At 45.3% G+C, this 23,577-nt stretch overlaps 2 long non-coding RNA genes across 13 annotated transcripts in view; both read right to left on the minus strand.

Annotated features, from left to right (window-relative positions):
- Nucleotides 1–315: 315 nt before the first annotated feature.
- On the minus strand, nucleotides 316–1,236 carry LOC134415034 (uncharacterized). 2 transcript variants are annotated; one of them, XR_010026898.1, is made up of 3 exons: nucleotides 1,209–1,236; nucleotides 662–819; nucleotides 316–540 (listed from the first exon to the last, which is right to left on the minus strand). It is a non-coding gene; the product is annotated as an uncharacterized LOC134415034 (long non-coding RNA). The 2 variants fall into 2 exon arrangements; XR_010026897.1 differs by lacking the exon at nucleotides 1,209–1,236 and adding an exon at nucleotides 1,092–1,177.
- A 9,194-nt stretch (nucleotides 1,237–10,430) lies between these two features.
- The window catches only part of LOC134431618 (uncharacterized), a 120,328-nt gene continuing 107,181 nt past the window's right edge, over nucleotides 10,431–23,577 (minus strand). Inside the window, exons 1-7 of one of the 11 annotated variants that reach the window (XR_010031036.1) lie at nucleotides 17,561–17,609; nucleotides 13,809–13,873; nucleotides 13,126–13,189; nucleotides 12,361–12,436; nucleotides 11,930–12,239; nucleotides 11,472–11,589; nucleotides 10,431–10,699 (exon numbers count right to left, since the gene is read on the minus strand). This is a non-coding gene — a long non-coding RNA (uncharacterized LOC134431618). The other 10 variants (XR_010031041.1, XR_010031032.1, XR_010031040.1 and 7 more) reach the window with 10 other exon arrangements.

Genomic DNA, 23,577 nt, shown 5'->3' on the forward strand with positions numbered 1-23,577 from the left:
ATTAAAAACTGCATTTAACAAAAGCCCTCTAATAAATTCACACCCAAAACTCCAGCAGCCCAGCTGGCCCTACCAAAGCTCTAGGTTTATACATACAGTAAACAAAACCAAAATCGCAGTAATACCTATCAGAAGTCTATGAAAGAAACCTATTGAAATTACTCCTACCTCAAATACAAACCAACCCATCCAAAGTCAGCTTCACTCAAAAAACAATCTACACAGAGTTAATAACAGCAAGAAATAGAACAACACACCATATACGACCAATTAATATAATAGTTTAAAAAACAAAAAGAAAAAAAAGTGTTTTTTTTTCTTCACTAACTTCTTTTATTAGCTAGAACAAAGGCTTTTGCCAGGACTGTAACAACAACTCCTTCTTCTTCTGAAAGGTCCCTTCTCATTCCCAAATTCCTTACAACTTCGGAGTTTAAATCCAAGCAAAAAAGCAAAATTCGTGCACTTGTACGTTCGATGCTACTGTCAGATTCTCTGTTTCCCTCCACATCTTCTTACATTTTCAGTCTTCACGCTGTCCTGCCGTGATGAGTTGACAAAAGATTTTGGTAAATGTTAAGAGAGGATTTCCCTCCCTCCCCAGAACTGGGTTCCTCAGCGCATTTCACTCAATCCCAAACCGGCAATGATGCACGCTCACCTGAAACAGGGGAATAAATCTGTAAAGGTCACTAAATAAATAAAAGCGCATCCCCATTGTTCCAGCACTCAGCAGCCCATGCGGCCAAGGTCAGAGCTCTCTGCTCACCGAGGACACAGCAACCAGCACGGACCTTTCTCCCACTGTCCAGCACAGACCTGCAAAGGCAGAGAGGAGTTTACAGAGACCGGGACGCGGCGGGACGGGACGGGACGGGCGCCCGGCCCGACCTTCCAAAGCTGTCGGCAGCGAGGGCGGGGAGCGCCACGGCCCCGCTCCGCCGCCTGCCCGGGGCCGCCCCGCCGGGATTGTCCGGCCCGCGGTCGCTCCCAGAGCCTGGAGCGGGGCGGGCGCGGGCTCGGGGGCTGCCGCCCTGTTCCGATGCCGCTCGCCTGCCCCCGTCCGCTGCCCCGGAGCGCTACGACCGCACCTCCGCCGCCCGCCGAAACCGGTCCCGCCGGGCCCCCCCCGCCGCGGCCATTCTTCTCGGCCATCGCGTCCCTTTGCACTCCCGAATGTCCTTCCCCCGTCCCCGCCATTTACAGACCCTGGCCCGACCACCGCAAGCTCCCGCCGCTCGCCCTTCCCTCGCTCGGCAGCGGCGTCCTTGCCCCGCCCCCGGCACTCAGCGGCGAGGGGCAGGGCGCTGGCTCGGGGGATGCGATCCCGCTCTGTGGCCACAGGGGGGCAGATTTACAGGGGTGTGCGATTTCCCCGCCCATTTCGCCGCCATCTGGAGAAGGTCAAAGAAAGTCCGCGACATTCACGACGTGCCCTTCCCAAGCTGGCGAGTGAAAGAGGACCCTCGGAAGAGATAGGCGATTAGGCAGATGCCTGTCAGCAACCCGCCTAAATACGGACGCCCGCAGCGCTGCTGACCACATAGTCCGTGTCTTAGACACTAAAAATGCCACATGAAAAGCCGTCGGGGCCGCCCTGGCGTCGGTGTTCCATGCAGGCAGCCGATTAGACCGAGCCGGGTCCTCGACTTCCCAGCCCTTGTCGCCGCCATCTTGAGAAGGTCAAGAAAAACTCCGTGACATCCGCAACTCGCCACTCCCAACATGGCGGCCTCTCGGCTGCCTGGCGGCTGAGAGCTGCAGTACCGCGCTCTGCCCACAAAGCGGCAGCACTGCCGCCCGCCCCAGCCAGGGGCGCAGCGCGCCTCAGGGCTGCGGGCAGAGAAGGCGGCAAAAAATAACAGGGGCGACCCCCACCAAAAACTGCTCTGAAATAAATGCCAAAAACCTGCCTCTTACCCGACCAGAACCAAACAAGCCCCCTTGATTTAAAGCCATGTTTACATAATATAAATAAGAAAAATAGAAATATAAAATTTCACATGCATCTTTACAGTGGACATTGATGTAGCATGTAATTTATATAACATATTCTGTCTGTTCCTATTATTTATATTTACTTATATTTTCTGGTTTGATAAATATCTTTCTATATCGATTGTATATTTCTATGTTTGAAATTACATTTCTATCATGCTTTTATTGTTTAAAATAAAAATCCCATCCTAACTAAAGAAATAAAAAGCTCTATTCTTTTAAACTATATTGACCTGTTTTTATATTTATAGCTTGCATGACTAATATAATGCTTAAATATAAACATAAATGTGAATATAATAATATATAATATGTATCCTATTCACATAATATAAGAAAAAATAAGTTAAAAAAGAATTAATCTGTAAGTTGTAGCAGTAGATATGGTACATATTTTTAATTTTTATATTAACTTTTAGCTATTTATTGTCTATTTCTATACTTAGATTTCTAGCTTTATATTATTTGTATTCATAATTTTTATACTAAAACACTTGCTTTTGCCAAATAAAAAACAAAATCCCCCTTTATTTTAAACTACTTAAAAAAACATACAGTATATCAATATGGTGTAATATATAACAAACTATATAAATAAGATACGATACACATAAATAATCTATTTTATATCAATATCCTATAATACACTATAATAAGATATATGCAGTATTACGGATTGTGTTGATTTATGTTATTTTATATTTTATATAAAGAATTGTTAAATTATTTATCTGCATATATTTGAAACACATTTCTATATTTATACTTTGGTTGCGATTTTTTCTGGGTGTTTTCTGGGTCTTTTCTTGCCCTTGTTGGAATTTTCTTCTGGGTTTTTTTCTGGGTTTTTTCTTGCCCACCTTCAGGGTTTTTTCCTGTTTTTTTCTGGTTTTTTTTCTTGCCCATTTTCAGGTTTTTCTCTAGGTTTCTTCTTGCCCAGCATCGGGGTATTTTTCTGGGTTTTTTCTCACCCATCTTGGGGTTTTTTCCTGGGTTTTTTCTTGCCTATCTTCGTCTGTTTTTCTGGGTTTTAAGCCAACATAGGTACATACCATGTCATAACATACAATGTAACCCAGCTGGGGATTTTTTATTCTAAATTTAACAATGAGTTGCAAAACCTGGAAAGCACAAGTCACACACACAAGCTTAAATCCAGTCAGCATGTGCTCACACATGCAGAGACGAGCAGACACAGACACAGTCACATGCTCTCACACACGCTCACACACTCTTTCCATTTACACGCTCACTGCATCCCTTACTCGAGACGCAGAACAAAGTGCTGTAACACATCTTCTGGCTGCTGCTCCCTGACGTCAAATGGTAGATTCTGGGGAAATCAGCAGGCTCGGGGACCTGTGAGATGACAGGAAGGGTCAATGAGTGGCTATCTGACAGCCAGGACTTGTCCCCGCTCGGGACCGATAAATTTTGTACCCAAAATCCCATAGAACACAGATGACCAGTAAAATTTTGATAAATGTTCTACCTAACTGTGACTACGTGCCAGGGCAGGGCAGCTCCGATCATAAATGGCACAATGTAAGTACACACAATATATAAGCTGAGGAAAACAGTGCAAGTGTACACAGGGTGTAAGCATACACCATATAAGGCGACACACTTACATGCTGTGTAAGTACACACGTGTACAAGTCAAGATAGGTACATACAATACAAGCCAGGACTTGATATAACTCTCTGCAAGATGAATTCTTGAACCCTATACCCTTTGAGAAGATGGAACCTCCAGAACTACTGTAGTCATCTCAGGAGGTGCATCTGAAAAAAAAGTTAGGAAAGGAGGCAGACAGTTGAAGGATAACTTAAGAGCTCCAGAAATCATGTGTCCATCGACAAATCCCATCTAGAGCCCAAGTACACCCCACATTACAAATTCCAACTCCCCATGGTTTGTCCTACTGAAGCACGCCATGCAGCAGGGCAGAACAGCTCCGGCACAAACACCTGCAGACACCCGTGACACAGAACGTGACAAACAGGGGGACGTGAAACACGACACATCATGCTTGTGGTGAGGGCCTCGAGGGAAGAGGGCAAAAGGGACCCCAAAGACACACTAGGGAACACGGCACACCGGACAACACGACGCACACCGGAGCTGTTCTGCACTGCCCGCCTGAAAGCTGCCATCAAAAGTAGAGCCTCTCCCTTTAGCTGTCCTAAGAGGCCCTTGGACAAGATTGCCTTTCCCTCTGCTCATTTTTAAATCTGCCCCAAGAACTCCCAACCCACTATTCACTCATCTCCAGGCCATGGCCCCCGACTTATCTTTTGGATGATCGGTGACGTGGATCCACGTTGCACCTGAAATGAGTCTGCCTCCGAGGGCCTCATGAGTGCCGAGGAGCCTCTTGGTCAGCTACAATAAAGTAAACCGAAACCAAAGTGTGATCCAGAGTTACGCGGGCCAAATCCCTGCAAGTCAGCTACTTGCCCTTTCCTGAGTGTGCCTGGCTCCCTCAGGCTCCAGCTTCATCCTGATTCCAAGGCTGTGGCCTTCATTAGGGGTGGCACCTGGGTAAGAGAAAGGCAAAGTTAAATGGCATTGCTGTGAGTGCAGTGGATGACCTTGTGTGCTGTAAGACACGGGAATGCCTCTGCTAGGCTTCTGAACAGCCTTGTGTGGGGGGGCCCTCAAATAAACAAATAAACACCCTTTCTCACCCTGCTGCCTGCAAACCCCCTCCCAAGAACTCCTAAATGGATACCTGATCACCCTCTCTCTCCCATGCACAACCCTCAACTCACCTGAAGCTTCAATCTCAAACATCATCCTTGACACTGGGCAGACCTCTCTTGCGACATGATCCATCTGCTGAAAAATTGTTGTTCTTGAGAGCTGAGCAATAAGAACCATTTCTCTCCACTGCTCACCTTGGCTGCTGGTATCCAGATTGACTTCCTAAAAAGAAAGACAAAGAACAGTGCTGTAACACAGTCACCATACACACTTCTGCTGCAGAGACAAATGGGGCCTCACCTGCTCGGGGCAATCCCCTCAACGGGATGGGGCCCTCTGGCACCGATTCAATCCATCTCAATCTGAAAAAAAAGGTAGGACAAGAGTCAAACTGTTGCAGGATAACTGAGGAGCTCCAGATATCCTGTGTCCATCTACAAATCCCACGTAGAGTCCAACTACACCCCACATTACACATTCCAAGTCCCCGGGCCCTCTCCTATCGCACCAGGCTATGCGGCAGGGCAGAGCAGCTCCGGCACATACGTGTGCTGACACCCGTGAATCAGGACAGGCAGGACAGGACAGACAACGGGGACACAACAGGAACAGAAATCTCTTGGCAAGGAAAATGGCTGCAAGGACTGAGAGAATGCAAAAGGAGATGACTGAGTTCAAACTGACGGTCAGCTGATGAGGCTCAGAGAACCCTGGAGGAAGAAGATGCTAACTGAAGGATTTATTCCAAGAACAGCAAAGATCGATGCCTAGGAATCCTATGCTCAGAATCCTCTGCCTGCCCTCACATTCTTACAAGTCCTAATCCACCAAAATGGAACCAGGTGGGGCACAGCTGTCCGTACAGCTCAGAACAAGACCTGACAAGACACCTGACTGGATGCTTCCAAAGAGAGAAGAGAGTCTGATGCCTGTCTGAGCTCCCCAGTCAAAAGTTCTGTGGCCTGGATGCCAGGCCAGGGAATGCAGTGATCACAGATGCTAACAAGGATGCCAAGGTTTCTGACAGGCCCCCCTAAGGTAAAAGACATTGCATACACAAACAACACATAATGCACAACAGACACATGACACGAGACACACCGGGACTGCTCTGCCCTGCGCTCCTCAGCACTGGGATCAAAAGTGAGACGTGGCTTTTATGGGGCCTAAGGGGCCACTTCATGAACACCCCCCACCTCCAAATCGGACCCAAAAACCCCTCCCAGTAATTCCCAAACCAGCACCATGCCTTCATCCCCTCTGTGGGTCACAGCCCTCTACTTATCTCTCAGACATCTGGGGATGCCAGTCTGTCTCAGGTGCATAGAAAGGCCACCTCGTCAGCTGGGAAGGTCCTGCTGGCACCGGGCTGGTGTCTCTCAGATAGCCAGATTAAAGAGAACCAAACATCAGTGCCTGACCTTGGCACCGCATCGGCCAAAACCCCACCACTCTGCTACTCACCGCGCTCCTAAGAAGGCCCGGCACCTCCTAACCCTGACCCTCTGCCACACCTGGAATGCAGCTGCACCTGAAAGAAAGCTAGAACATATGTCAAACACCACCAGGGTAACTCACAAGCTGCAAACACCTTATGTCAATCTAGGAAGAGCAGCTAGAGCCCAAGTACAGCCCACGTCACAAATTCCAACTCCCCATGGTTTGTCCTACTGAAGCACACCATGCGGCAGGGCAGAACAGCTCCGGCACAAATACCTGCAGACACCCGTGACACAGAACGTGACAAACAGGGGGACATGAAACACGACACATCATGCTTGTGGTGAGGGCCTCGAGGGAAGAGGGCAAAAGGGACCCCAAAGACACACTAGGGAACACGGCACACCGGACAACACGACGCACACCGGAGCTGTTCTGCACTGCCCACCTGAAAGCTGCCATCAAAAGTAGAGCCTCTCCCTTTAGCTGTCCTAAGAGGCCCTTGGACAAGATTGCCTTTCCCTCTGCTCATTTTTAAATCTGCCCCAAGAACTCCCAACCCACTATTCACTCATCTCCAGGCCATGGCCCCCGACTTATCTTTTGGATGATCGGTGACGTGGATCCACGTTGCACCTGAAATGAGTCTGCCTCCGAGGGCCTCGTGAGCGCCTATGAGCCTCTTGGTCAGCTACAATAAAGTAAACCGAAACCAAAGTGTGAGCCCACAGTTATGCGGGCCAAATCCCTGCAAGGCAGCTACTTGCCCTTTCCTGAGTGTGGCTGGCTCCCTCAGGCTCCAGCTTCATCCTGATTCCAAGGCTGTGGCCTTCATTAGGGTTGGTACCTGGGTAAGAGAAAGGCAAAGTTAAATGGCATTGCTGTGAGTGCAGTGGATGACCTTGTGTGCTGTAAGACACGGGAATGCCTCTGCTAGGCTTCTGAACAGCCTTGTGTGGGGGGGCCCTCAAATAAACAAATAAACACCCTTTCTCACCCTGCTGCCTGCAAACCTCCCTCCATCCACAATAACTCCTAACTGGACACGTGCTCACCCTCCCTCTCCCCATCACAATCCTCAACTCATCAGAAGCCTCAGTCTCAAACATCATCTTGGACACTGGGCAGATCCCTCTTAAGACATCATGAATCTGCTGAAAATTTGTTGTGCTTGACACAGCTTGGTATTTCAGGGAGTCTCACTCCTCAATTAAAAAAAAAAAAAAAAAAAAAACAAAAAAAAAAAACAGAGCAAAACCAAAAATTACAAAGGCACCTTACCACCCCTAAACACAAAACCCAAAATCACAAACCTAAACATTCCCTGTGTTCTATGCTGTTTTCTTCACAGAATCTTCCAAGCCTCTGTGCTTTAGATGTCCAGCAACACCTGCTGAAAACAAGCTGAGACGAGATGAAAGAGCCTCTTCGCTGAAATGGGAGGAGAGCTCTTACCCCAACACATCCCAGACAGGGTATGAAACCCCTCAGCCACGGCTGGGGTTAATAACCCCTGGTGGTGCCCGCCTCTCGTTCCCATGCCACCCAGGAAAAGGGAGGGAGCTAATCCCACCAAGCCCTCAGAGCAGCTGCAGCTGTTTAGCTCTGACTCAGATTCAAGGGGAGTAAAGGGCTTGTTAGAGAAGCAAGTTCTTCAGAAAAATAGCAGTACTTTCTTTTTTGCAACAACTACTTGGAGCAGAAGAACAGAAAACTGGCAAGATATAAAACTTTGTGGTAAGGTTACTTAGCTGGATAAATTGGGTAATTGAGTAATTTGCTGTTACCTTCTATAATTATTCTGTGTTTAACAAAAGCCATCTAATAAATTCACACCCAAAACTCCAGCAGCCCAGCTGGCCCTACCAAATCTCTATGTTTATGCATACAGTAAACAAAACCAAAATCCCAGTAATACCTATCAGAAGTCTATGAAAGAAACCTATTGAAATTAATCCTACCTCAAATACAAAACAACCCATCCAAAGTTAGCTTCACTCAAAAAACAATTTACACAGAGTTAATAACACCAAGAAATAAAACAACACACCATATACCACCAATGAATATAACAGTGAAGAAAAAAAAACCACTTTTTTTTTTTTTTTGTTTTTTAAACTAACTTCTTTTATTAGCTAGAACAAAAGATTTTGCCAGGACTGTAACAACAACAACTTCTTCTTCTGAAATGTCCCTTCTTCTTCCCAAATTCCTTAAAACTTCTGAATTTACATCCAAGCAAAAAGCAAAATTCGTGCACTTGTGCATTCGATGCTCCTGTCAGATTCTCTGTTTCCCTCCACATCTTCTTACACTTTCAGTCTTCACGCTGTGCTGCCGTGATGAGTTTGACGGAAGAATTGGTAAACGTTAAGAGAGGATTTCCCTGCCTCCCTCCCCAAAGCTGGTTTCCTTAGTGCATTTCACTCAATCCCAAACCGGCAATGATGCACGCTCACCTCAAGGCTCACAGCTGCTCAGCTAAACTCGGCTAAACTCGGCTGCATTCGGCTGTACTCGCCTCTTCAGCGCGGCTCTGCTCTCTGCGCTTCGGCCGAACTCGGAGCCGCTCTCTGCGCTCGGCGCAGCTCGACTCGCTTCGGCAGAACTCGGAGCCGCTCAGCGCACTCGGCGCGGCTCGGCTCGCCTCGCTTCGGCGGAACTCGGAGGCGCTCTGTACGTTCGGCGCGGCTCGGCTCGCCTCGCTTCGGCCGAACTCGGAGCCGCTCAGTGCGCTCGACGCGACTCCGCTCGGCTCCCTGAGAGCGGGCAAGCGGCGGCGCCTCACGTTAAACTCGCCCGGCTCGGGGCTCTCCTGCTGCCGCGTCCCGCGGGCGGCCCGGCCATCGCACGGACACGATCGGGAGCGCGGCGTGCCGCAGGAGCTCATTAGGCTGTGATCGCGCTTGCGCTAATTAGCGCGCACGAGAGCAGCGGGCTCGGTTCGGCTGAGCTCGGCTCGGTTCAGGCAGCCTCGCAAGCCTGGCCTCGGTTCGCTCGAGGCCGTCAGGTTCGGCCGGTCTCGCCTTGGTTCGGCTGAGCTCGTTGCATTCGGCCGAAGGCGGCGTCGTTCGTTCGTGTTTTTATAAATATCTTTCTATATTGACTGTATATTTCTATATTTAGATTTATATTTCTATAATATTTCTTTTATTCAAAATAAAACCCCCATCTCTAGCCAAATAAATACAAAAAACCACCTTCTTTCAAACGATATTGAAATATTTTTATACTTAGTATAATTATACGCACATTTATAGTTAGTTTCTTTTGATGCAGTGTATTATTAATTACATATAATATACATACAATTCTAGAAATGGATTTAAATTATTATTTATGTATCATATCTACTGCTACAACTAATTTTTTCTTGTTTTTAAACTTTTTATATATATATATATATATCTGTATTTATTTATGATATATTCCTATACTTACATTTCTACCTTCATATTATTTGTATTTATAATTTTTATAATCAAAACCCTGCCTATTGACAAATAAAAAAAGCCTGCTTTATGTAACGATTTTAAAAAATATTTTCATATTTATAATTTTCATATTTATATTTATAATTTATTCTATATTACATGAGAACACATCTGCTCCTGCACCCCAGTGGGGCTCCCTCTCCTGGGGACCTTGGGGTGCCCCAACGACATCAGAGCCCAGAGTCTTCACCCTCTTCTCCTCTATTTAGAAACTACACTACAACTCTTTACTGGAAACAAAGATATTACCTAAATCCTCTCCCCATGTCCCAGACAGATAGATATTCAGTTATTAGTTGGCTGGGCAGCAGTTTCTTAAATAGAATGATAAACAAGACGTGAACATTTTAGCTACAAGCAAATAGGCAAATCTGAACAAGGTACTGATGGCCAGCCACAGAAGTTATTTTGAAGCAATTTTTTAAACAATAAAATACTGATACCACAAAAATAAAGCAAAAAGCTAACTACTGGCTAAAAAAAAATTAACTTTTGACAGCAACAACATTCCAACCACACAGGTTTTTTCCCGATGTCATACTTTATAACTACCTCTCTTGGGAATTCTCATCATGTATCCCAAAAGGAATAAATACCTTAGAGCGTCCTAAAGCAAAAAGTAGCACACATGAGCTCCTCACACTCCCGGGAGGCCAGCACAGCGTGCACTGAGTCAGCAATGAATTCTGCTCAGTGAAGGTCTGCAAACAAAGGTTCAACTGATGAATTTAACTGATTTTAAAGGGAGGTTTTCTAAGCACTGAAGCACAACAAAGAACAAGCAACAACAATTCTTAAAAAAATCTGCAAGTTTTATTTAGCATATATGTGACTGATTTCCACGCTGTGGCTTCTCACTTTGATTTGTCTGTAGGTTCAGGAAGATGACAATGCACACTCTGCCCTCCCTGAGCCCCCCACAGCAGCTGAGCGCTGCTCTGTGTGCTCAGATCATCAGGAACTGGATTACACGTGCCCGGATGGACTGGAACTGCTCTGCTGCAGATTCAGGAGACGATGGCAGAGAGGGGCTGGCCGAGGCGTCGTCCCAATTCCATTTCTGTGTGACGAGAAGCAGTTCGTTCCCAACAGCTGCAACAATCCCCAGCTCCCTTCCACGGTGAGTACCGATGGCACACAAATGGCAGCCCGAGGAAATCGTGTTCTGGGCTCTAAGTGGTTGGGACAGGGTCTGATTTGTTGTTTTGTACTTGTATGAAGATTAGTACAACAGGGCTCTGATGGATGACATGGCAACACAGAATTAAAAACTCCTCGATAGGATTACATCGACTTCTAGGAAAAGACAAAAGCTTAGGACCCTTCTGAAATCTACTTTTAATCCAAAGCACGGGGATTGTCAGCATGCTGCACCTTCCAGCTTTTCAAAGCAGCTTCCCTCTGAAGACCAGGAAACATTGATTTCTACAGAAACAACGGGCAACCCCCAGGCTAATCTCAGCACTACTGTTTAATAGGGGACCTGCCAGCGTGCCAGTCCAGCTTCAAGTGTGCTTTACTTCAGTCTAACATCCCCACAAAATTCTTCTCACAACTTCCAACCCTGAAATCTTATCTTCCCCTAAAGCTTCTCTTCATTAGCAATTTCCAAGTAACATGGTATTTTTACAACATTCAAAAATGTCATGCTGGACTGTGCTAGAGAGTAATCTGCAAATATAAGCTTAGCAAAGTTTGAATTGACTTGTCCAGAGAAAAAAACTACAAGTGAACACCTACACCTGCCTACAAAGAGCTAACAAGCCCCTGGCAGCTGCCAGCATCAAAGCACAGCGGATGTCTCTAATACAGGGTAAGGATAACAATATCACCTTCTGTTCTCTCCAGCTTCTTTTCCCTGCAGTCGTATTTTGCTTCTTATGATTTTTTTAGTCCCCGTATCTTCTTGGACAGCACCGAGCCCGACGACAAGGACACGAGAGTCTTTCCCTGCCGGGCGGAGAGAACCAGGAAAACAGTTAAAATAAGAACAGGGCAGTTTGAAATTCATACTTGCAACGAGAAGCAGCGCCTAACCAACAGAACAAAAGTAAACAAAGCATGACACCTCCCTGGGGACAGAAGACTCACAAACTCTCCAGGATTTACAATTCTAGCCACCAACCCCTTCAGGACAGCAGCCAAGTGTCCCCTGGGGTGGTGCTGCACCAAAGAACCATCTGAGAGGTTCCAAAGAGTGAAATGCACAGTATTTTGCAAAGACAAAAAATCTTGCAAAATAACAAAAATACAATAGATGTAAACTACAGGGCAAGAGTACAAGTGTTACCTTTGGCAGCTGGAACCATCCAGGTGAGCACCTGATAACTGGATCCTCACCAGAGTTTGAACCCTTCAGGACACAGAAGGGTTTTCCCCAGGAATTTCACAGACTGAGTTTTGACAGAAGCACGCTCGCCGGATCCTCAGAAACGTCGCCCATTCTCCAGGCGTCTGGAGAGAACTGCAAATGGCTCTCACGTAGTTGGAGCTGCTTCTGTAAGGTCTCAGGGTGAATTTCACCAGATGCAACCAAACTGGGCAACTCCCAGTGGGACAGAAGGAACCCAAAGCTTGGGTAAGCAGAGCTGCAGCAAATACTGAGGAAACAAACATAACAGCGTAAAAGATAATAAACCATCCTTTTTTTTCCCTTGCTTTTGTTTTTTTTTTTTCTTATTCAGATCAGCATAGCAATTAAAGAGAAGGTGAAAAACTCACCATTACTGAACATTTCATCACCTGTAAGCTGAGCATCCTTAGCATAGGGGACTCCAAAGTTAAAATTCACCGATCCCTGGGAAATGAAACCAAATATCGTATGGTAAACAATCAAACAGCAGACATAAAAATTTGTTTCCTCTAAGGACTTTCAGGTACGTATGTATCTTTGCATTACACATTAGAACATACACTTTATACCATCACCTAATACATAATAATTTACCTTTAAATTTTGATAGTATAGCATGAATTTTTAACTTAAACCGGTGATCTATTATTATTCAGTTGGTGCCTAAAGTTATTTCTGCTGTCACGTTCAAAAAAACATGAATTTTTTTTACTGGAATGAGCAATTGATTTCAAAGTCATCACAAGCCCACCAAAACACAAAGCTGGGTTCACTGGACGGGTCTGTGAGCTAGAAGTAGTTAGGCTTGTACTTCCCTCTTGTTCTTCCAGAACCAATAAATGCTGTCAACAAAACCAGGATCTTTAGCCCACTGCTGTGAAAGATTCTACAAGGATGATGGTTTGATTTGTGTTTAGAAGTTTTGATTTGAAATGGCCAGTCCAATGGATAAAGACAGTTTAAGTAGTATTACATTACTATTGTTATTATTTCTATTATGATTTTTACTAGTACTACTACTATTATTATCACCTGCTACTGGAAGAAACAAACCAGTAGTACCTATACTTAATTACTTTTATTTCCAGAAAATAATAAAGAAAAAGAACCAAACCAAAAAAGTCACTTCCTACCTTTTATATCAAGGGATGAAAAATTTCTCTTGGGCTCTTCTCCAATTGATCAAGACTCATAGCACTGAAAGGCAAACAAAACAGTGCTTTATAGAAGGCCAAGTGCACGTTTCAAGGCTGAACCACCAACTGACTGCAGTGACAGCACTTACAACATGAATCGTTCCCAGAGCCTCTGTTCAATGGAATGTTCTGTGGAACTGCCATTTCTTTCCCAAAACACTAACTTCCAACACTTCCTAAACTTATCTTGTATTTTAAAACCACAGAAGTTAGTGAGACTGTGCGGAGGTCAGCTTTAAATTTATTTCCTTCTAAAGCACAGAGCTCTGTTCCATCACCCTTCCCTTCGGCTCTACACTGGATCATGGTGAGCATTTGAGGAGTGCTCAAGAACCAATTCGATTTCTCTCTTTTTCTAGTTCTCTCTACTCTTAAATAATGCAAGACAGGTCAAATGAAAAATGACAAGTTCAGCATCAAAGCCACACTTTTTCCCTTTGTCTGCTCAAGAACAGACTCTAAATCCACTTCTTGCTGCCTTCAACGATTCAGACTTGCAAAACCATTTTGACATGTTTTACAGCTTTATCATAAAACCCACAGAACGCAAGCTCTGTATTACAGGAAAAGGTAATTCACAGGCCAATATCTAAAGAGACCACTTACTTGTAAATACATACCTTGATAGAGATCGCACTGAGAACGTTTCTGTGGGACTCTAAGGGAGACATATTTTCTGAGTATCCTGTAAACAAGAAAAGCTACGATATATTACAAGACATCCCCACTTTTTCTACATATTCAAATAGGATTTTTAATAAAAACAATTCAGTTAAAAAAGAAGGAAGAAAATCAAGGTAATTTTACTCAGCTATATTTACTCCTGATTTAGAGGGAAAAAAAAGTCACGGGTGCTGCAAAGAAAAAAAAAGTGAACCATAAACGCTTACAGTAGAATTTTAAAACAAGTGCTTGCATAAAAGAATCTTACGGAACGTGAAGTAGAACAAAAAGTGAAACCACTATCAGACCTGCCTATTTTCTCACCATTGTACAAGAAAATCCTAAAAGCATTATAAAGTCACTGCCTAAAACCGGTCATGGGATGTAACCAAGAACAATTGAGGCATTTGCTAATCTAGACAGAAACCTTTTCTGGATGCAAGTGTCAGATCACAAGTTTTGTCTTTCAGAAGCTCGACAATGCTGGAAAGCATTTTCCCTGGGGCTCGGGAGGGCAGGGGCGGAAGGGGGGGTGACTTTGCAGCTCGCACCTGTGCCATCCGAACCATACAGCCCGCCCGCTCCCTGCGCTGGGCATTCTCCCGGCCATCTCTGGCTTTACCGCCCAGCGCCGCTCCATCCGCTGTCACGGCACAAAGAGCCACGGGCACTAACGCAGGCAGCAACCCCGTCATGCCGGCGATACCGCAGCGCTCCCTGCTCGCAGCGCCCAACACGCGGCGGAGCCGCCTCCGCCCGCAGCACCGGCAGCAGCCCGAGGGAGACGGCTGCAGCTCGGGGGCTCCTCCGGCGCCTCCGCCAGCCCGAGGGCGGCCGCCCCACCGGGACCGCGGCAGCGCCCGGCGCCGCTCGCCCGGGGCGGCTCCTGCAGCTCCCGGCCCGCGGCAGCAAAGCACCGCCTCGCCCTCCACCATCGGCGGGCGGCAGCGCCCCCGCCCCCGGCACCGCTGAGTGCGGCCGAGGAACCGGGCGGACGCTCCTTCCGCGCTGCTCAGCTCCGGGCGGGCGGCCAGACGGAGGCTGCGCCCCTCCAGCGTCGCTGTCCCGCGCGGGAGAGGCGCCGGCAGCTGCGCGCGCACAGCCCCGCGCGGCCGCCTGGCACGCCAGCCACTCATGTGCCGCGTCAGCCGTTGCGTCACACGCCGCGCCAGCAGCACGGCCTGCCGGGAGTTGTAGTCTCGGGCTGACAGCCACGGCTCCGTCCCCCGCCACCGGGAGCTGCAGTCCCTCCTGGGCATCAAACAGGTCCTTCGCCCCAGGGCTGGGAAGGACCTGAGGCAGCACCGCTCCTCTCCAATGCCCTCTCTTTTTCCCTCCAACTCTTTTTACTTTTTTCACTCTGTTTTTCACCACTTCCCTTCCCCTTCCCTTCCCCTTTCCTTCCCCTTTCCTTTCCTTCCCCTTTCCTTTCCTTCCCCTTTCCTTTCCTTCCCCTTTCCTTTCCTTCCCCTTTCCTTTCCTTTCCTTTCCTTTCCTTTCCTTTCCTTTCCTTTCCTTTCCTTTCCTTTCCTTTCCTTTCCTTTCCTTTCCTTCCCCTTCCCTTTCCCTTCCCTTTCCCTTCCCCTTTCTTGTATTTCTAATCTTGGTTTACCTTTCCACCTTTAGAATAAAAAAGCAGCAGTAGAAACTTTCAGGCTACCCGAGAGTAAAAAAAAAAAAAATCCAAAACGAAAATGATTTAAAGAAAACTATTTATTCCCTGGGAGCCTGAAATTTTCTACTGCTGCACGTGACATAGAGCTTTTATTCCTTCTTACAGATAGTTGATATTTTATATATATTTATCGTTTATATTGATGCATTATATTAATAACTATATATAATATGCACCTTATTCAAAAAATATACGGGAAATATTTTTTAAATTATTTACCACATCTACTGCTACAACTTATTTTTCCTTATATTTCTAATTTTTATATAAATCTTTAATGTGTTTATGATATATTTCTATACTTATATTTCTACCTTTATATTATTTGTATTTGTAATTTTTACACGAAAACCCCTGCTTTGGCAAAGAAAAAACAAAACCATCCATTATTTTAAACTACCTAAATGTTTCTTTATATTAATATTTATCATAATATACAACAAATGATAGATATAGATAGATAGATATATCACATCCGTATTTATATCTATTTTATATCCATTTCCGATAATATTTTTCATAAAATAAAATATATTTTCATAAAATATAATATGCAGTATTACTTGTATTATATATTGTATCAATTTATGTTATTTTACATTTACAATTTAATATTAATTTTTTATATATCTGCATATAGTTGCAATACATTTATATATTTGTATTTTTGTTTGGGTTGTATTTACATTTATATTCTCTATTCATATATCTAAAAACATACACAATACTCTATTAAAATTAGAATAACTTATTGTAACATATAATGACTTATGTTACATGTTAAATTTTAAAAATTGACCGAATATATAAAAATAAAATTGGCTCATTCCCATTGCTACACATCTATTTCTTTTGTTTCAATATAGTTAGAGTCATAATTGCATATTTAAAATCCAATTCCTAAATGAAAGGACGAAACAAACAGCGTCAAATTCCCACCAATGTCTTCCAAAAACATCAAGATACCTCCAACAGCCAAACAAGTGTCAGCAAAAAAACAAAGAACACTCTTTTCAATAACAATTCTCATCAGGACAGAAAAATGGAACCAAAATGAAAGAAAATCCTATAGAAACACACACAGCAAATTACAAAAAGTACTAAAAAAAAGTCAAACCAATCTACTAAACTCAAGCCAGTGCCACTCACCCGGAATGACGTTACTAAAAAAAAAAACCCAACAAAATTCTACCTCTACACTAACTCAAGGAATAAACAATCCTCTGTAAAAATAACTTTAAAACCTGAACTAATTAATAAAATGGAAAAACATCTTAACCACTAAAAACTAAGAAATTAACTACCCAAATAAATAAATACTTTAAAAACCCACCATATAAATACCCATGTTCCCAAAGAAAACCCTGATAAACAATACTCAAATACATTAAAAGACAACAACAACAACAACAAGAAAATAAAGAAACCAACAACAAGAATAATACCAAAAACCAGATAAACTTAAATCTGCAACCAAAAAATTATTCCCAACTGAATAAACCCATAGTGCCTCAAGCTATCAAAATAAAAATACCACCTAGAAACAAACACAAAGACTAAAGACAAACGTAACCATAAACAATGTCCCCCAAATTACCCGTAACCATAAAACATACACTACAATCAAATAAACCAAACAAATAAAAGCCCTGGAAGACGATAAACACACATGAAATTATAAAGATTAAAACCCCGCTGCTATGAACGACAGGACGCTACCTCAAGCCCCCCAAAACAAACACTACACACTCACGCTAATAAAAGCCACCGCAACAGAATTAAAATGCGAACCGCTGCTTCACGCTACGACCCGTAAAAACCACTGCGCGCCCTTCTAAACATAATACCCGGGAAAAAAAAAAAAAAATCCGACTACAAAACCCAATCCAAAACAAACCATTATCATCCCTACCGGCACCGAGAACCGTGCCCCTCAGGAAGAACACCGTATCCCTTAGCGGACACCCGCTGCAAACCAAACCCAGCGATGCCACCCAGCCTCCAAAGCGCCTCCGAGCCACGGCACCGCCGAACCTGGTGCGGCCGAACCCCGCGCTCGCTGCCGGCCCCGGACGGAGCGCGGCTCCCGGCAGGAAAGCGGCTCCTGCGGCGGCGGCTCCGGCACGCGGGGCCGGCGCCGCCCCGGGGAGCCCCGCCCGCTGCCCCTGCCCGGCGGGGCCGGCACCGGGCCCGGGGCTACCGGCGGCGCCCGAGCCCCGCGCCCGGAGCGGACGGAGCGGCCGGCACCGCCCGGGCCGGCGCAGCAGCGCCCGCGCCGCCTCTGCCGCCCTTGGCCGGCCCGGCCGCGCCGAATCCCCCGTGCGCCCCGGCAGCTGCCCGGGCCGTGCCAGCAGCGCTCCCGAGCGGGAACGTTCCGGGCCGGGAACGTTCCGGGCCGGGCCGCGGGCACGAGAAGCGCCCTCCAATGCAGCGGCACAGCCCCATTGCAGCCCTGCAAACGCTGCCGGAGCTGCGGCTTCCCGCAAGCCAACCCCGAAACCGCAGACGGGGCGCACCTCACTTCAACAAGGGCAAAGAAATGCGTTCTCCCCTAAAATTTCACCCCCTAGGAGAGCAGAAAAGAAGGGGCGCTCCCCAAATGAAAGCCTTCGACTGATGGGAAAGGGCGATTTCAACCTCCATTCAAACCCTTCAAAAGGAGGGACACAAGGGCTGCCCCCTCCATTTAAACCCGAGGGTGATGAAAATGGGGTGGGCTGCCTTCAAATCAAACCCATAATGCCACAAGAATACTTTTCCCATTCCCCTTAGAATAGAACGCAAGGATTCCCTGTCACCCCCGGGATACCCCTAACAGCCTGGAAAAGGCAGCTTTTCCTGCAATCAACACCCTTAAATCCACAAGTCAAGAGGGATCCCCTCAGGTCAAACGCAGACAATAAAAGAAGAGGAGCTGCTTCCTTCTCCTTAATTCCTTTTGTCTTCATAAGCTCCATTTTTGTTCCTGGGGAACCGGGGAGGGACTAGCAAGATGAAATTGCAAAGGGGAAGGAGAAAATTCCCCGCTCCAAACCCACACGGGCTCACCTGTTCGGCTGCTGCTCCCCGGCACAAAGATTTGTCCCCCGGCGCCTCCTTTAAGCGATGCTCCACGTACCCAAGCGCGGATCCAGGTGTCCCCCCGACCCTGTGGGAAGCTCTCGCAGTCCTTCCATGAGACAGCGCCGGGAGTGGCCCATAAACCCCTCCACTCAGCAGTTCCATGCAAAAGGCAGCTGAGGCAAAGCCTCCCCCTAAAACAGCCTCGTCCTGGCCCCTCATCATCCTCACACTCACACCTGGTGCTGATCTGAGCCCCCATCATCCTCACACTCACACCTGGGCTGCTCCGAGCCCCCATCATCCTAACAGCTCACACCTGGGCTGCTCCGAGCCCCCATCATCCTCACACACACCTGGTGCTGATCTGAGGCCCCATCATATATTTTTCATATTTATAGTCGCATGTATATTTAGAATTTATATTACTGTATAATAAAAATTATATTATATATTGCATCTCTTCATGTTAGTTACATAGATTTCTATTTCTATTCATAGTTTGGTATTATATTTTTGTATCTCTATATATTTATTATATATTTCTGTGTGTCAATTTACATTTCTATAGTACTTATATTATTTAAAATAAAACCCTGCCTCTAACGAAATAAAAAGCAAAGACACCCCTTTATTTAAAACACATTTAAAAGTTTAAAAATAATTTTGTTTGTCACAATTCTATTCACATCTATATTTGTAATTTTCATTTGTTATATTTATAGATATTATATATATTGGAGAGAATACCTTTTTATATAATAATAGATATTTTCTTTTGACACAATAGATTTCTTTTACTTATATTTATATGTATTAAATATTTATTGATATCGACATATATATATGGTATATTTGGATTTCTAGTTTTATATTTTTTATGAAATCTCCAGCCCATACCCCAACAAAAGCCAAACAATCCCCAATTTATTTAAACTATATTTAAACATAAATCCTGTCACGGCTGCATTGCACAGCAGTGCCCCAAACTAATCTGACACTTGCTCATCTCCTGGACCTGAAACTGAACCCGCTCACCTTGATCGCACCTGGCAGAACCATTTTCGTAAGTTTTTCTGGCATATCTTGTTTTTGTTTTTTTTTGTCTTGAGTTTTTGTGGCCTTTATTGCCACTCTTTCTTGCCTTGTTTCTTGGGGCTTTTACTCCCTTTTTCCTTGATTTTTTTCTGGCATTTCTTGGGGTTTTTTCTTCATTTCTTCTTGCCCATCTTGTTGGGGTTTTTTTTGGTTTTTCCTTGCCCCCCTTTGGGTTTTTTTTTCAGGTTTTTTTTTGTTTTTTTGTTGTTTTTTTTTTTTTTTTTTTTCCCTGGGTTTTTCTTGGCCTTTTTTTTTTTCTTTTCTGGATTTTTTCTTCCCCATCTTGGTTTTTTGTGCTGATTTTATTTCTTGCCCACTTTGGGGTTTTTCTCTGGTCTGTTTTCAGGGATTTTTCTTGCCCATCTTGGGTTCTTTTGTGGGTTTTTTTTTTTTTTTTCTCTGCCTTTCTTACGTTTTTTTCTGTTTCTTTTTATTTTTTTTTTCCTGGGATTTTTCTCCCCCATCTTGGGGGTTTATTCTGGACTTTTTCATGCCCATCTTGGGGTTTTCTTCTGCGTTTTTTTCTTGCCCATCTTGTTCTTGTTTTTGGTGTTTTTTTTGTGTTTTTTTTTTTTTTTTTTTTTTTGTTTATTTTGTTTTTTTCCTGTTTTTTTTTTTCTGTGGTATTTCTGGGATTTTTTTTGCCCATCTTGGATTTTTCGGGGAGGGGAGGTTTCTCACCCATCTCGAGTTTTTTTTTTTTATGTGGGTTTGTTTTTTGTTGTTTTTTTTTTTTTTTTTTTCTTTTTCGTTTTCTTTTTTGTTTTGTTTTTTTTCCCCTAGGTTTCTCCTTGCCCTCCTCCTTTTTGGGTTTTTTGTCTGTCTTCCTTCCTCCCTTCCTGTCCTTCCTTCTTTCTTCCTTTCATTTCATTTCCTTTCCTTATTTTCTTTTATTCTTTTTCTTTCTTTCTTTCCCTGCATTTCTAATCTTGGTTTTCCTTTCTAGCTTTAGAATAAAAGAGCAGCAGTAGTAACTTTCAAGCTACCTGGGATTAAAAAAACTCCAAAACGAAAATGATTTAAAGAAAACGAGTTATTCCCTGGGAGCCTGAAATTTTCTACTGCTGACCCTGATATAGAGCTTTTATTCCTTCTTATAGATAGTTAATATTTTATACTTTATACAGCGCCCCCTGCCGTGTGCATGGGCGCACTGCAGGCACAGCGCTCCCTGCCGTCTGCACAGGCGCACTGCAGGCACAGCGCCGCGGCGTCGCCTTTTACGACAGTCGCGCTTTACGGCAGTCTTTACGACAGTCGCGCTTTACGGCAGTCTTTACGACAGTCGCGCTTTACGGCAGTCTTTACGACAGTCGCGCTTTACGGCACCTTTTACGACAGTCGCGCTTTACGGCAGTCTTTACGACAGTCGCGCTTTACGGCACTCTTTACGACAGTCGCGCTTTACGGCACCTTTTACGACAGTCGCGCTTTACGGCAGTCTTTACGACAGTCGCGCTTTACGGCACCTTTTACGACAGTCGCGCTTTACGGCAGTCTTTACGACAGTCGCGCTTTACGGCACTCTTTACGACAGTCGCGCTTTACGGCACCTTTTACGACAGTCGCGCTTTACGGCAGTCTTTACGACAGTCGCGCTTTACGGCACCTTTTACGACAGTCGCGCTTTACGGTAGTCTTTACGACAGTCGCGCTTTACGGCAGTCTTTACGACAGCCGCGCTTTATGGCACCTTTTACGACAGTCGCGCTTTACGGCACTCTTTACGACAGTCGCGCTTTACGGCACCTTTTACGACAGTCGCGCTTTACGGCACCTTTTACGACAGTTTTTTCTTGCCCATCTTGGCGTTTTTTCTGTTTTTTTTTTCTTGCCAGTCTTGGGGGGTTATTTCCAGATTGCTTCTTGCCCATCTTGGGGGATTTTTTCTGAGTTTTTTCCTGGATTGCTCTTGCCCATCCTTGGGTTTTTTTCCAGTTTTTTTTTCTGTTTTTTTTTTTTTTTTCTTGGTTTTTTAAGGTTTTTCTCTGGGCTATCTTGTTTTTTTTTCCTGGGAGTTTTCTCGCTCATCTTGGGGTTTTTTCCTTGGTTTTCTGTGGGTGTTTTCTGGGTTTTTTCTTGCCCATCTTGGGGTTTTTTTTCTTGTTTTTTTCCCTGTTTTTTTTTTTCCTGGTTTTCCCGGGGTTTTTTCTGGTCCATTTAGCATTTTTTTTCTGGGATTCTTCTTGCCGATCTTGGTGTTTTTCTGGTTTTTCCTTGCCCCCTTGGGTTTTTTTTTTCAGTTTTTTTTTTTTTTTTTTTTTTCCTGGGTTTTTCTTTTCTGGATTTTTTCTTCCCCATCTTGGTTTTTTGTTGTGATTTTTTTTCTTACCCATCTTGGGATTTTTCTCTGGTCAGTTTTCAGGGATTTTTCTTGCCCATCTTGGTTTTTTCCTGTGTTTTTTTTTTCCTCTGCCTTTCTTACGTATTTTTCTGTTTTTTTTTTGGTTTTTTTTTTTTCTGGGCTTTTTCATGCCCATCTTGAGGTTTTCTTCTGCGTTTTTTTCTTGCCCTTGATGTTGTTTTATGGGTATTTTTGGTGTTGTCTTTATTTTGTTTTTTTCCTGTTTTTTTTTCTGTGGTATTTCTGGGATTTTTCTTGCCCATCTTGGATTTTTCGGGGGGGGGGGGGGGGGGGGGTTTCCTCGCCCATCCCGAGGTTTTTTTCTGTGGGTTTTTTTTTGGTTTTTTTTTCTTTTGTTTTTCTTTTTCCTAGGTTTCTCCTTGCCCTTCTAGTTTTTGGGTCTCTCTCTCTCTCTCTCTCTCTCTCTCCCTCTCTCTCTCTCTCTCTCTCTCTCTCTCTCTCTCTCTCTCTCTCCATTTCTAATCTTGGTTTTCCTTTCTACCTTTAGAATAAAAAAGCAGCAGTAGTAACTTTCAGGCTACCTGGGAGTAAAAAAAACTCTTAAACGAAAATGATTTAAAGAAAACTATTCATTCCCTGGGAGCCTGAAATTTTCTACTGCTGCACTTGACAGAGAGCTTTTATCCCTTCTTATCGACAGTTGATATTTTATACTTTATACAGCGCCCCCTGCCGTCTGCACCGGCGCACTGCAGGCACAGCACTTCGCCGTCATTCAGTTCTGTTTAAACTCGGCTGAATGCGGCTTGGTTCGGCTCTTGGTCTAAACTCGTTTCAGTTCAGCTCTTCGGCTAAATTCGGTCGTATTCGGCACGTTGTCTAAATGTGGCTCAAGTCGGCTACAGTCTGCTATTGGTTCCAGTCGTCTATCATCGGCTCTTCGTGTAAACTCGGCTATTTTCGGCTGCACTGGGCTCTTCGGTTTAAGTTGGCTGTTTCCGGCCACGCTCGGCTCTTCGGTTCAAGTAGGCTGTTTCCGGCCACGCTCGGCTCTTCGGTTCAAGTTGGCTGTTTCCGGCCACGCTCGGCTCTTCGGTTCAAGTTGGCTGTTTCCGGCCACACTCGGCTCTTCGGAACAATTCAGCCCGGCTCGGCTGCCTCAGGGCGGGAAAGTGGACGCGAGAGGACCCCAGCACAGCGAGGCATTTACCCAGATGCCTGTAACAAACCCGCCAAAATACGCTTGCCCGCGGCGCCCCTGAGCCCACAGCATGTCTTGAGTACACATGAAACGCCACAAAAAAATCCGTCGGGGCCGCAATGACGTCGGTATTCCGTGCAGGCAGTCCAGCTACACCCACCCAGTCCTCCACTTCCCCGCCCTTTTCGCCGCCATCTTGAGAAGGTCAACCAAAACTCCGTGACATCAGCCACGCGCCACTCCCAAGCTGGCGGCCTCTCGGTGCACGGCTGCAGTACCGCGCTCTGCCCACAAGGCGGCAGCACTGCCGCCCGCCCCAGCCGGGGGCACAGCGCGCCTCGGGGCTGCAGAAGCGAAGGCGGCAATAAAGAACAGGGGCGACCCCTG

The sequence above is a fragment of the Melospiza melodia genome, chromosome 2, assembly GCF_035770615.1.
Source record: "Melospiza melodia melodia isolate bMelMel2 chromosome 2, bMelMel2.pri, whole genome shotgun sequence".
Taxonomy (NCBI): Eukaryota; Metazoa; Chordata; class Aves; order Passeriformes; family Passerellidae; genus Melospiza; species Melospiza melodia.